Here is an 11,923-nt window from a genome sequence, read left to right on the forward strand (position 1 = left end):
TTGACGATGAAGCATAGAAATCGCATCGGAATTAAATACGAAAGGCACAATGCCGACTTAAGTACAAGAAGTGCGAATCTTCTAAGAGTTTGTGGTTCGAGCGGCTCCTGGGAGACCAGTATTAGATTCCGATGCACCAGTGCAGGTTTACTGTATCCCTTGGACCTTCAAATTGACGATGAAACATAGAAATCGCATCGGAATTGAATACAAAATGCACAATGACGACTTAAGTACAATAAGAGTGAATCTTCTAAGATTTTGTGGTTTGAGCGGCTCCTGGGAGACCAGTATTAGATTCCGATGCACCAGTGCAGGTTTACTGCATCCCTTGGACCTTCGCATTGACGATGAAACATAAAAATCGCATCGGAATTGAATACGAAAGACACAATGCCGACTTAAGTACACGAAGTGTGAATCTTCTAAGAGTTTGTGGTTTGAGCGGCTCCTGGGAGACCAGTATTAGATTCCGATGCACCAGTGCAGGTTTACTGTATCCCTTGGACCTTCACATTGACGATGAAACATAGAAATCGCATCGGAATTGAATACAAAATGCACAGTGCCGTCTTATGTACATTATGAGAGAATCTTCTAAGAATTTTTGGTTTGAGCGGCTCCTGGGAGACCAGTATTAGATTCCGATGCACCAGTGCCGGTTTACTGTATCCCTTGGACCTTCACATTGACGATGAAACATAGAAATCAAATCGTAATTGAATACAAAAGGCACAATGCCAACTTAAGTATAGGAAGAGTGAATCTTCTAAGAGTTTGTGGTTTGAGCGGCTCCTGGGAGACCAGTATTAGATTCCGATGCACCAGTGCAGGTTTACTGTATCCCTTGGACCTTCACATTGACGATGAAACATAGAAATCGCATTGGAATTGAATAGAAAAGGCACAATGCCGACTTAAGTACAAGAAGTGTGAATCTTCTAAGAGTTTGTGGTTTGAGCGGCTCCTGGGAGACCAGTATTAGATTCGATGCACCAGTGCAGGTTTACGGTATCCCTTGGACCTTCACATTGACGATGAAACATAGAAATCGCATCGTATTTGAATACAAAAGGCACAATGCCAACATAAGTATAGGAAGAGTGAATCTTCTAAGTGTTTGTGGTTTGAGCGGCTCCTGGGAGACCAGTATTAGATTCCGATGCACCAGTGCAGGTTTACTGTATCCCTTGGACCTTCACATTGACGATGAAACATAGAAATCGCATCGGAATTGAATAGAAAAGTCACAATGCAGACTTAAGTACAAGAAGTGTGAATCTTCTAAGAGTTTGTGGTTTGAGCGGCTCCTGGGAGACCAGTATTAGTTTCCGATGCACCAGTGCAGGTTTACTGTATCCCTTGGACCTTCACATTGACGATGAAACATAGAAATCGCATCGGAATTGAATACAACAGGCACAATGCCGACTTAAGTACAAGAAGAGTGAATCTTCTAAGAGTTTGTGGTTTGAGCGGCTCCTGGGAGACCAGTATTAGATTCCGATGCACCAGTGCAGGTTTACTGTATCCCTTGGACCTTCACATTGACGATGAAACATAGATATTGCATCGGAATTGAATACAAAAGGCACATTGCCGACTTAAGTACAAGAAGAGTGAATCTTCTAAGAGTTTGTGGTTTGAGCGGCTCCTGGGACACCCGTACTAGATACCGATGCACCAGTGCAGGTTTACTGTATCCCTTGGACCTTCACATTGACGATGAAACATAAAGATCGCATCGGAATAGAATACAAAAGGAACAATGCCGACTTAAGTACAAAGAAGAGTGAATCTTCTAAGAGTTTGTGGTTTGAGCGGCTCCTGGGAGACCAGTATTAGATTTCGATGCACCAGTGCAGGTTTACTGTATCCCTTGGACCTTAACATTGACGGTGAAACAGAGATATTGCATCGGAATTGAATACAAAAGGCACATTGCCGACTTAAGTACAAGAAGAGTGAATCTTCTAAGATTTTGTGGTTTGAGCGGCTCCTGGGAGACCAGTATTAGATTCCGATGCACCAGTGCAGGTTTACTGTATCCCTTGGACCTTCACATTGACGATGAAAGATAGAAATCGCATCGGAATTGAATACAAAAGGCACAATGCCGACTTAAGTACAAGAAGAGTGAGTCTTCTAAGTGTTTGTGGTTTGAGCGGCTCCTGGGAGACCAGTATTAGATGCCGATGCACCAGTGCAGGTTTACTGTATCCCTTGGACCTTCACATTGACGATGAAGCATAGAAATCGCATCGGAATTGAATACGAAAGGCACAATGCCGACTTAAGTACAAGAAGTGCGAATCTTCTAAGAGTTTGTGGTTCGAGCGGCTCCTGGGAGACCAGTATTAGATTCCGATGCACCAGTGCAGGTTTACTGTATCCCTTGGACCTTCAAATTGACGATGAAACATAGAAATCGCATCGGAATTTAATACAAAATGCACAATGACGACTTAAGTACAATAAGAGTGAATCTTCTAAGAGTTTGTGGTTTGAGCGGCTCCTGGGAGACCAGTATTAGATTCCGATGCACCAGTGCTGGTTTACTGCATCCCTTGGACCTTCGCATTGACGATGAAACATAAAAATCGCATCGGAATTGAATACGAAAGACACAATGCCGACTTAAGTACACGAAGTGTGAATCTTCTAAGAGTTTGTGGTTTGAGCGGCTCCTGGGAGACCAGTATTAGATTCCGATGCACCAGTGCAGGTTTACTGTATCCCTTGGACCTTCACATTGACGATGAAGCATAGAAATCGCATCGGAAATGAATACAAAATGCATAGTGCCGTCTTATGTACAATATGAGTGAAACTTCTAAGAATTTTTGGTTTGAGCGGCTCCTGGGAGACCAGTATTAGATTCGATGCACCAGTGCAGGTTTACGGTATCCCTTGGACCTTCACATTGACGATGAAACATAGAAATCGCATCGTATTTGAATACTAAAGGCACAATGCCAACATAAGTATAGGAAGAGTGAATCTTCTAAGTGTTTGTGGTTTGAGCGGCTCCTGGGAGACCAGTATTAGATTCCGATGCACCAGTGCAGGTTTACTGTATCCCTTGGACCTTCACATTGACGATGAAACATAGAAATCGCATCGGAATTGAATAGAAAAGTCACAATGCAGACTTAAGTACAAGAAGTGTGAATCTTCTAAGAGTTTGTGGTTTGAGCGGCTCCTGGGAGACCAGTATTAGTTTCCGATGCACCAGTGCAGGTTTACTGTATCCCTTGGACCTTCACATTGACGATGAAACATAGAAATCGCATCGGAATTGAATACAAAAGGCACAATGGCGACTTAAGTAGAAGAAGAGTGAATCTTCTAAGAGTTTGTTGTTTGAGCGTCTCCTGGGAGACCACTATTAGATTCCGATGCACCAGTGCAGGTTTACTGTATCCCTTGGACCGTCACATTGACGATGAAGCATAGAAATCGCATCGGAATTGAATACAAAAGCCACAATGCCGACTTAAGTACAAGAAGAGTGAATCTTCTAAGAGTTTGTGGTTTGAGCGGCTCCTGGGAGACCAGTATTAGATTCCGATGCACCAGTTCAGGTTTACTGTATCCCTTGGACCTTCACATTGACGATGAAACATAGATATTGCATCGGAATTGAATACAAAAGGCACAATGCCGACTTAAGTACAAGAAGAGTGAATCTTCTAAGAGTTTGTGGTTTGAGCGGCTCCTGGGACACCCGCACTAGATACCGATGCACCAGTGCAGGTTTACTGTATCCCTTGGACCTTCACATTGAAGATGAAACATAAAAATCGCATCGGAATAGAATACAAAAGGCACAATGCCGACTTAAGTACAAAGCAGAGTGAATCTTCTAAGGGTTTGTGGTTTGAGCGGCTCCTGGGAGACCAGTATTAGTTTCCGATGCACCAGTGCAGGTTTACTGTATCCCTTGGACCTTCACATTGACGATGAAACATAGAAATCGCATCGGAATTGAATACAAAAGGCACAATGGCGACTTAAGTAGAAAAAGAGTGAATCTTCTAAGAGTTTGTGGTTTGAGCTTCTCCTGGGAGACCACTATTAGATTCCGATGCACCAGTGCAGGTTTACTGTATCCCTTGGACCGTCACATTGACGATGAAGCGTAGAAATCGCATCGGAATTGAATACAACAGGCACAATGCCGACTTAAGTACAAGAAGAGTGAATCTTCTAAGAGTTTGTGGTTTGAGCGGCTCCTGGGAGACCAGTATTAGATTCCGATGCACCAGTGCAGGTTTACTGTATCCCTTGGACCTTCACATTGACGATGAAACATAGATATTGCATCGGAATTGAATACAAAAGGCACATTGCCGACTTAAGTACAAGAAGAGTGAATCTTCTAAGAGTTTGTGGTTTGAGCGGCTCCTGGGACACCCGTACTAGATACCGATGCACCAGTGCAGGTTTACTGTATCCCTTGGACCTTCACATTGACGATGAAACATAAAGATCGCATCGGAATAGAATACAAAAGGAACAATGCCGACTTAAGTACAAAGAAGAGTGAATCTTCTAAGAGTTTGTGGTTTGAGCGGCTCCTGGGAGACCAGTATTAGATTCCGATGCACCAGTGCAGGTTTACTGTATCCCTTGGACCTTAACATTGACGATGAAACAGAGATATTGCATCGGAATTGAATACAAAAGGCACATTGCCGACTTAAGTACAAGAAGAGTGAATCTTCTAAGATTTTGTGGTTTGAGCGGCTCCTGGGAGACCAGTATTAGATTCCGATGCACCAGTGCAGGTTTACTGTATCCCTTGGACCTTCACATTGACGATGAAAGATAGAAATCGCATCGGAATTGAATACAAAAGGCACAATGCCGACTTAAGTACAAGAAGAGTGAGTCTTCTAAGTGTTTGTGGTTTGAGCGGCTCCTGGGAGACCAGTATTAGATGCCGATGCACCAGTGCAGGTTTACTGTATCCCTTGGACCTTCACATTGACGATGAAGCATAGAAATCGCATCGGAATTAAATACGAAAGGCACAATGCCGACTTAAGTACAAGAAGTGCGAATCTTCTAAGAGTTTGTGGTTCGAGCGGCTCCTGGGAGACCAGTATTAGATTCCGATGCACCAGTGCAGGTTTACTGTATCCCTTGGACCTTCAAATTGACGATGAAACATAGAAATCGCATCGGAATTTAATACAAAATGCACAATGACGACTTAAGTACAATAAGAGTGAATCTTCTAAGATTTTGTGGTTTGAGCGGCTCCTGGGAGACCAGTATTAGATTCCGATGCACCAGTGCAGGTTTACTGCATCCCTTGGACCTTCGCATTGACGATGAAACATAAAAATCGCATCGGAATTGAATACGAAAGACACAATGCCGACTTAAGTACAGGAAGTGTGAATCTTCTAAGAGTTTGTGGTTTGAGCGGCTCCTGGGAGACCAGTATTAGATTCCGATGCACCAGTGCAGGTTTACTGTATCCCTTGGACCTTCACATTGACGATGATACATAGAAATCGCATCGGAAATGAATACAAAATGCATAGTGCCGTCTTATGTACAATATGAGTGAAACTTCTAAGAATTTTTGGTTTGAGCGGCTCCTGGGAGACCAGTATTAGATTCGATGCACCAGTGCAGGTTTACGGTATCCCTTGGACCTTCACATTGACGATGAAACATAGAAATCGCATCGTATTTGAATACAAAAGGCACAATGCCAACATAAGTATAGGAAGAGTGAATCTTCTAAGTGTTTGTGGTTTGAGCGGCTCCTGGGAGACCAGTATTAGATTCCGATGCACCAGTGCAGGTTTACTGTATCCCTTGGACCGTCACATTGACGATGAAGCATAGAAATCGCATCGGAATTGAATACAAAAGCCACAATGCCGACTTAAGTACAAGAAGAGTGAATCTTCTAAGAGTTTGTGGTTTGAGCGGCTCCTGGGAGACCAGTATTAGATTCCGATGCACCAGTTCAGGTTTACTGTATCCCTTGGACCTTCACATTGACGATGAAACATAGATATTGCATCGGAATTGAATACAAAAGGCACAATGCCGACTTAAGTACAAGAAGAGTGAATCTTCTAAGAGTTTGTGGTTTGAGCGGCTCCTGGGACACCCGTACTAGATACCGATGCACCAGTGCAGGTTTACTGTATCCCTTGGACCTTCACATTGACGATGAAACATAAAAATCGCATCGGAATAGAATACAAAAGGCACAATGCCGACTTAAGTACAAAGCAGAGTGAATCTTCTAAGGGTTTGTGGTTTGAGCGGCTCCTGGGAGACCAGTATTAGTTTCCGATGCACCAGTGCAGGTTTACTGTATCCCTTGGACCTTCACATTGACGATGAAACATAGAAATCGCATCGGAATTGAATACAAAAGGCACAATGCCGACTTAAGTAGAAAAAGAGTGAATCTTCTAAGAGTTTGTGGTTTGAGCGTCTCCTGGGAGACCACTATTAGATTCCGATGCACCAGTGCAGGTTTACTGTTTCCCTTGGACCGTCACATTGACGATGAAGCGTAGAAATCGCATCGGAATTGAATACAACAGGCACAATGCCGACTTAAGTACAAGAAGAGTGAATCTTCTAAGAGTTTGTGGTTTGAGCGGCTCCTGGGAGACCAGTATTAGATTCCGATGCACCAGTGCAGGTTTACTGTATCCCTTGGACCTTCACATTGACGATGAAACATAGATATTGCATCGGAATTGAATACAAAAGGCACATTGCCGACTTAAGGACAAGAAGAGTGAATCTTCTAAGAGTTTGTGGTTTGAGCGGCTCCTGGGTCACCTGTACAAGATCCGGATGCACCAGTGCAGGTTTGCTGTATCCCTTGGACCTTCACATTGACGATGAAACATAAAGATCGCATCGGAATAGAATACAAAAGGCACAATGCCGACTTAAGTACAAAGAAGAGTGAATCTTCTAAGAGTTTGTGGTTTGAGCGGCTCCTGGGAGACCAGTATTAGATTCCGATGCACCAGTGCAGGTTTACTGTATCCCTGGGACCTTCACATTGACGATGAAACATAGAAATCGCATCGGAATTGAATACGAAAGGCACAATGCCGACTTAAGTACAAGAAGAGTGAATCTTCTATGAGTCTGTGGTTTGAGCGGCTCCTGGGAGACCAGTATTAGATTCCGATGCACCAGTGCAGGTTTACTGTATCCCTTGGACCTTCACATTGACGATGAAAGATAGAAATCGCATCGGAATTGAATACAAAAGGCACAATGCCGACTTAAGTACAAGAAGAGTGAGTCTTCTAAGTGTTTGTGGTTTGAGCGGCTCCTGGGAGACCAGTATTAGATTCCGATGCACCAGTGCAGGTTTACTGTATACCTTGGACCTTCACATTGACGATGAAGCATAGAAATCGCATCGGAATTGAATACGAAAGGCACAATGCCGACTTAAGTACAAGAAGTGCGAATCTTCTAAGAGTTTGTGGTTCGAGCGGCTCCTGGGAGACCAGTATTAGGTTCCGATGCACCAGTGCAGGTTTACTGTATCCCTTGGACCTTCAAATTGACGATGAAGCATAGAAATCGCATCGGAATTGAATACGAAAGGCACAATGCCGACTTAAGTACAAGAAGTGCGAATCTTCTAAGAGTTTGAGGTTCGAGCGGCTCCTGGGAGACCAGTATTAGATTCCGATGCACCAGTGCAGGTTTACTGTATCCCTTGGACCTTCAAATTGACGATGAAACATAGAAATCGCATCGGAATTGAATACAAAATGCACAATGACGACTTAAGTACAATAAGAGTGAATCTTCTAAGAGTTTGTGGTTTGAGCGGCTCCTGGGAGACCAGTATTAGATTCCGATGCACCAGTGCAGGTTTACTGCAACCCTTGGACCTTCACATTGACGATGGAACATAGAAATCGCATCGGAATTGAATACGAAAGACACAATGCCGACTTAAGTACACGAAGTGTGAATCTTCTAAGAGTTTGTGGTTTGAGCGGCTCCTGGGTGACCAGTATTAGATTCCGATGCACCAGTGCAGGATTACTGTATCCCTTGGACCTTCACATTGACGATGAAACATAGAAATCGCATCGGAATTGAATACAAAATGCACAGTGCCGTCTTATGTACAATATGAGTGAATCTACTAAGAATTTTTGGTTTGAGCGGCTCCTGGGAGACCAGTATTAGATTCCGATGCACCAGTGCAGGTTTACGGTATCCCTTGGACCTTCACATTGACGATGAAACATAGAAATCGCATCGTAATTAAATACAAAAGGCACAATGCCAACGTAAGTATAGGAAGAGTGAATCTGCTAAGAGTTTGTGGTTTGCGGGGCTCCTGGGAGACCAGTATTAGATTCCGATGCACCAGTGCAGGTTTACTGTATCCCTTGGACCTTCACATTGACGATGAAACATAGAAATCGCATCGGAATTGAATAGAAAAGGCACAATGCCGACTTAAGTACAAGAAGTGTGAATCTTCTAAGATTTTGTGGTTTGAGCGGCTCCTGGGAGACCAGTATTAGTTTCCGATGCACCAGTGCAGGTTTACTGTATCCCTTGGACCTTCACATTGACGATGAAACATAGAAATCGCATCGGAATTGAATACAAAAGCACAATGGCGACTTAAGTAGAAGAAGAGTGAATCTTCTAAGAGTTTGTTGTTTGAGCGTCTCCTGGGAGACGACTATTAGATTCCGATGCACCAGTGCAGGTTTACTGTATCCCTTGGACCGTCACATTGACGATGAAGCATAGAAATCGCATCGGAATTGAATACAAAAGGCACAATGCCGACTTAAGTACAAGAAGAGTGAATCTTCTAAGAGTTTGTGGTTTGAGCGGCTCCTGGGAGACCAGTATTAGATTCCGATGCACCAGTGCAGGTTTACTGTATCCCTTGGACCTTCACATTGACGATGAAACATAGAAATCGCATCGGAATTGAATACAAAATGCACAGTGCCGTCTTATGTACATTATGAGAGAATCTTCTAAGAATTTTTGGTTTGAGCGGCTCCTGGGAGACCAGTATTAGATTCCGATGCACCAGTGCCGGTTTACTGTATCCCTTGGACCTTCACATTGACGATGAAACATAGAAATCAAAACGTAATTGAATACAAAAGGCACAATGCCAACTTAAGTATAGGAAGAGTGAATCTTCTAAGAGTTTGTGGTTTGAGCGGCTCCTGGGAGACCAGTATTAGATTCCGATGCACCAGTGCAGGTTTACTGTATCCCTTGGACCTTCACATTGACGATGAAACATAGAAATCGCATCGGAATTGAATAGAAAAGGCACAATGCCGACTTAAGTACAAGAAGTGTGAATCTTCTAAGAGTTTGTGGTTTGAGCGGCTCCTGGGAGACCAGTATTAGTTTCCGATGCACCAGTGCAGGTTTACTGTATCCCTTGGACCTTCACATTGACGATGAAACATAGAAATCGCATCGGAATTGAATACAAAAGGCACGATGGCGACTTAAGTAGAAGAAGAGTGAATCTTCTAAGAGTTTGTTGTTTGAGCGTCTCCTGGGAGACCACTATTAGATTCCGATGCACCAGTGCAGGTTTACTGTATCCCTTGGACCGTCACATTGACGATGAAGCATAGAAATCGCATCGGAATTGAATACAAAAGGCACAATGCCGACTTAAGTACAAGAAGAGTGAATCTTCTAAGAGTTTGTGGTTTGAGCGGCTCCTGGGAGACCAGTATTGGATTCCGATGCACCAGTGCAGGTTTACTGTATCCCTTGGACCTTCACATTGACGATGAAACATAAAAATCGCATCGGAATAAAATACAAAAGGCACAATGCCGACTTAAGTACAAAGCAGAGTGAATCTTCTAAGGGTTTGTGGTTTGAGCGGCTCCTGGGAGACCAGTATTAGTTTCAGATGCACCAGTGCAGGTTTACTGTATCCCTTGGACCTTCACATTGACGATGAAACATAAAAATCGCATCGGAATAGAATACAAAAGGCACAATGCCGACTTAAGTACAAAGCAGAGTGAATCTTCTAAGAGTTTGTGGTTTGAGCGTCTCCTGGGAGACCACTATAAGATTCCGATGCACCAGTGCAGGTTTACTGTATCCCTTGGACCGTCACATTGACGATGAAGCGTAGAAATCGCATCGGAATTGAATACAACAGGCACAATGCCGACTTAAGTACAAGAAGAGTGAATCTTCTAAGAGTTTGTGGTTTGAGCGGCTCCTGGGAGACCAGTATTAGATTCCGATGCACCAGTGCAGGTTTACTGTATCCCTTGGACCTTCACATTGACGATGAAACATAGATATTGCATCGGAATTGAATACAAAAGGCACATTGCCGACTTAAGTACAAGAAGAGTGAATCTTCTAAGAGTTTGTGGTTTGAGCGGCTCCTGGGACACCCGTACTAGATACCGATGCACCAGTGCAGGTTTACTGTATCCCTTGGACCTTCACATTGACGATGAAACATAAAGATCGCATCGGAATAGAATACAAAAGGCACAATGCCGACTTAAGTACAAAGAAGAGTGAATCTTCTAAGAGTTTGTGGTTTGAGCGGCTCCTGGGAGACCAGTATTAGATTCCGATGCACCAGTGCAGGTTTACTGTATCCCTTGGACCTTCACATTGACGATGAAACAGAGATATTGCATCGGAATTGAATACAAAAGGCACATTGCCGACTTAAGTACAAGAAGAGTGAATCTTCTAAGATTTTGTGGTTTGAGCGGCTCCTGGGAGACCAGTATTAGATTCCGATGCACCAGTGCAGGTTTACTGTATCCCTTGGACCTTCACATTGACGATGAAAGATAGAAATCGCATCGGAATTGAATACAAAAGGCACAATGCCGACTTAAGTACAAGAAGAGTGAGTCTTCTAAGTGTTTGTGGTTTGAGCGGCTCCTGGGAGACCAGTATTAGATGCCGATGCACCAGTGCAGGTTTACTGTATCCCTTGGACCTTCACATTGACGATGAAGCATAGAAATCGCATCGGAATTGAATACGAAAGGCACAATGCCGACTTAAGTACAAGAAGTGCGAATCTTCTAAGAGTTTGTGGTTCGAGCGGCTCCTGGGAGACCAGTATTAGATTCCGATGCACCAGTGCAGGTTTACTGTATCCCTTGGACCTTCAAATTGACGATGAAACATAGAAATCGCATCGGAATTTAATACAAAATGCACAATGACGACTTAAGTACAATAAGAGTGAATCTTCTAAGAGTTTGTGGTTTGAGCGGCTCCTGGGAGACCAGTATTAGATTCCGATGCACCAGTGCAGGTTTACTGCATCCCTTGGACCTTCACATTGACGATGAAACATAAAAATCGCATCGGAATTGAATACGAAAGACACAATGCCGACTTAAGTACACGAAGTGTGAATCTTCTAAGAGTTTGTGGTTTGAGCGGCTCCTGGGAGACCAGTATTAGATTCCGATGCACCAGTTCAGGTTTACTGTATCCCTTGGACCTTCACATTGACAATGAAACATAGAAATCGCATCGGAAATGAATACAAAATGCATAGTGCCGTTTTATGTACAATATGAGTGAATCTTCTAAGAATTTTTGGTTTGAGCGGCTCCTGGGAGACCAGTATTAGATTCGATGCACCAGTGCAGGTTTGCGGTATCCCTTGGACCTTCACATTGACAATGAAACATAGAAATCGCATCGTATTTGAATACAAAATGCACAATGCCAACGTAAGTATAGGAAGAGTGAATCTTCTAAGAGTTTGTGGTTTGAGCGGCTCCTGGGAGACCAGTATTAGATTCCGATGCACCAGTGCAGGTTTACTGTATCCCTTCGACCTTCACATTGACGATGAAACATAGAAATCGCATCGGAATTGAATAGAAAAGGCACAATG

Source organism: Schistocerca nitens, chromosome 9, assembly GCF_023898315.1.
Source record: "Schistocerca nitens isolate TAMUIC-IGC-003100 chromosome 9, iqSchNite1.1, whole genome shotgun sequence".
Classification (NCBI taxonomy): Eukaryota; Metazoa; Arthropoda; class Insecta; order Orthoptera; family Acrididae; genus Schistocerca; species Schistocerca nitens.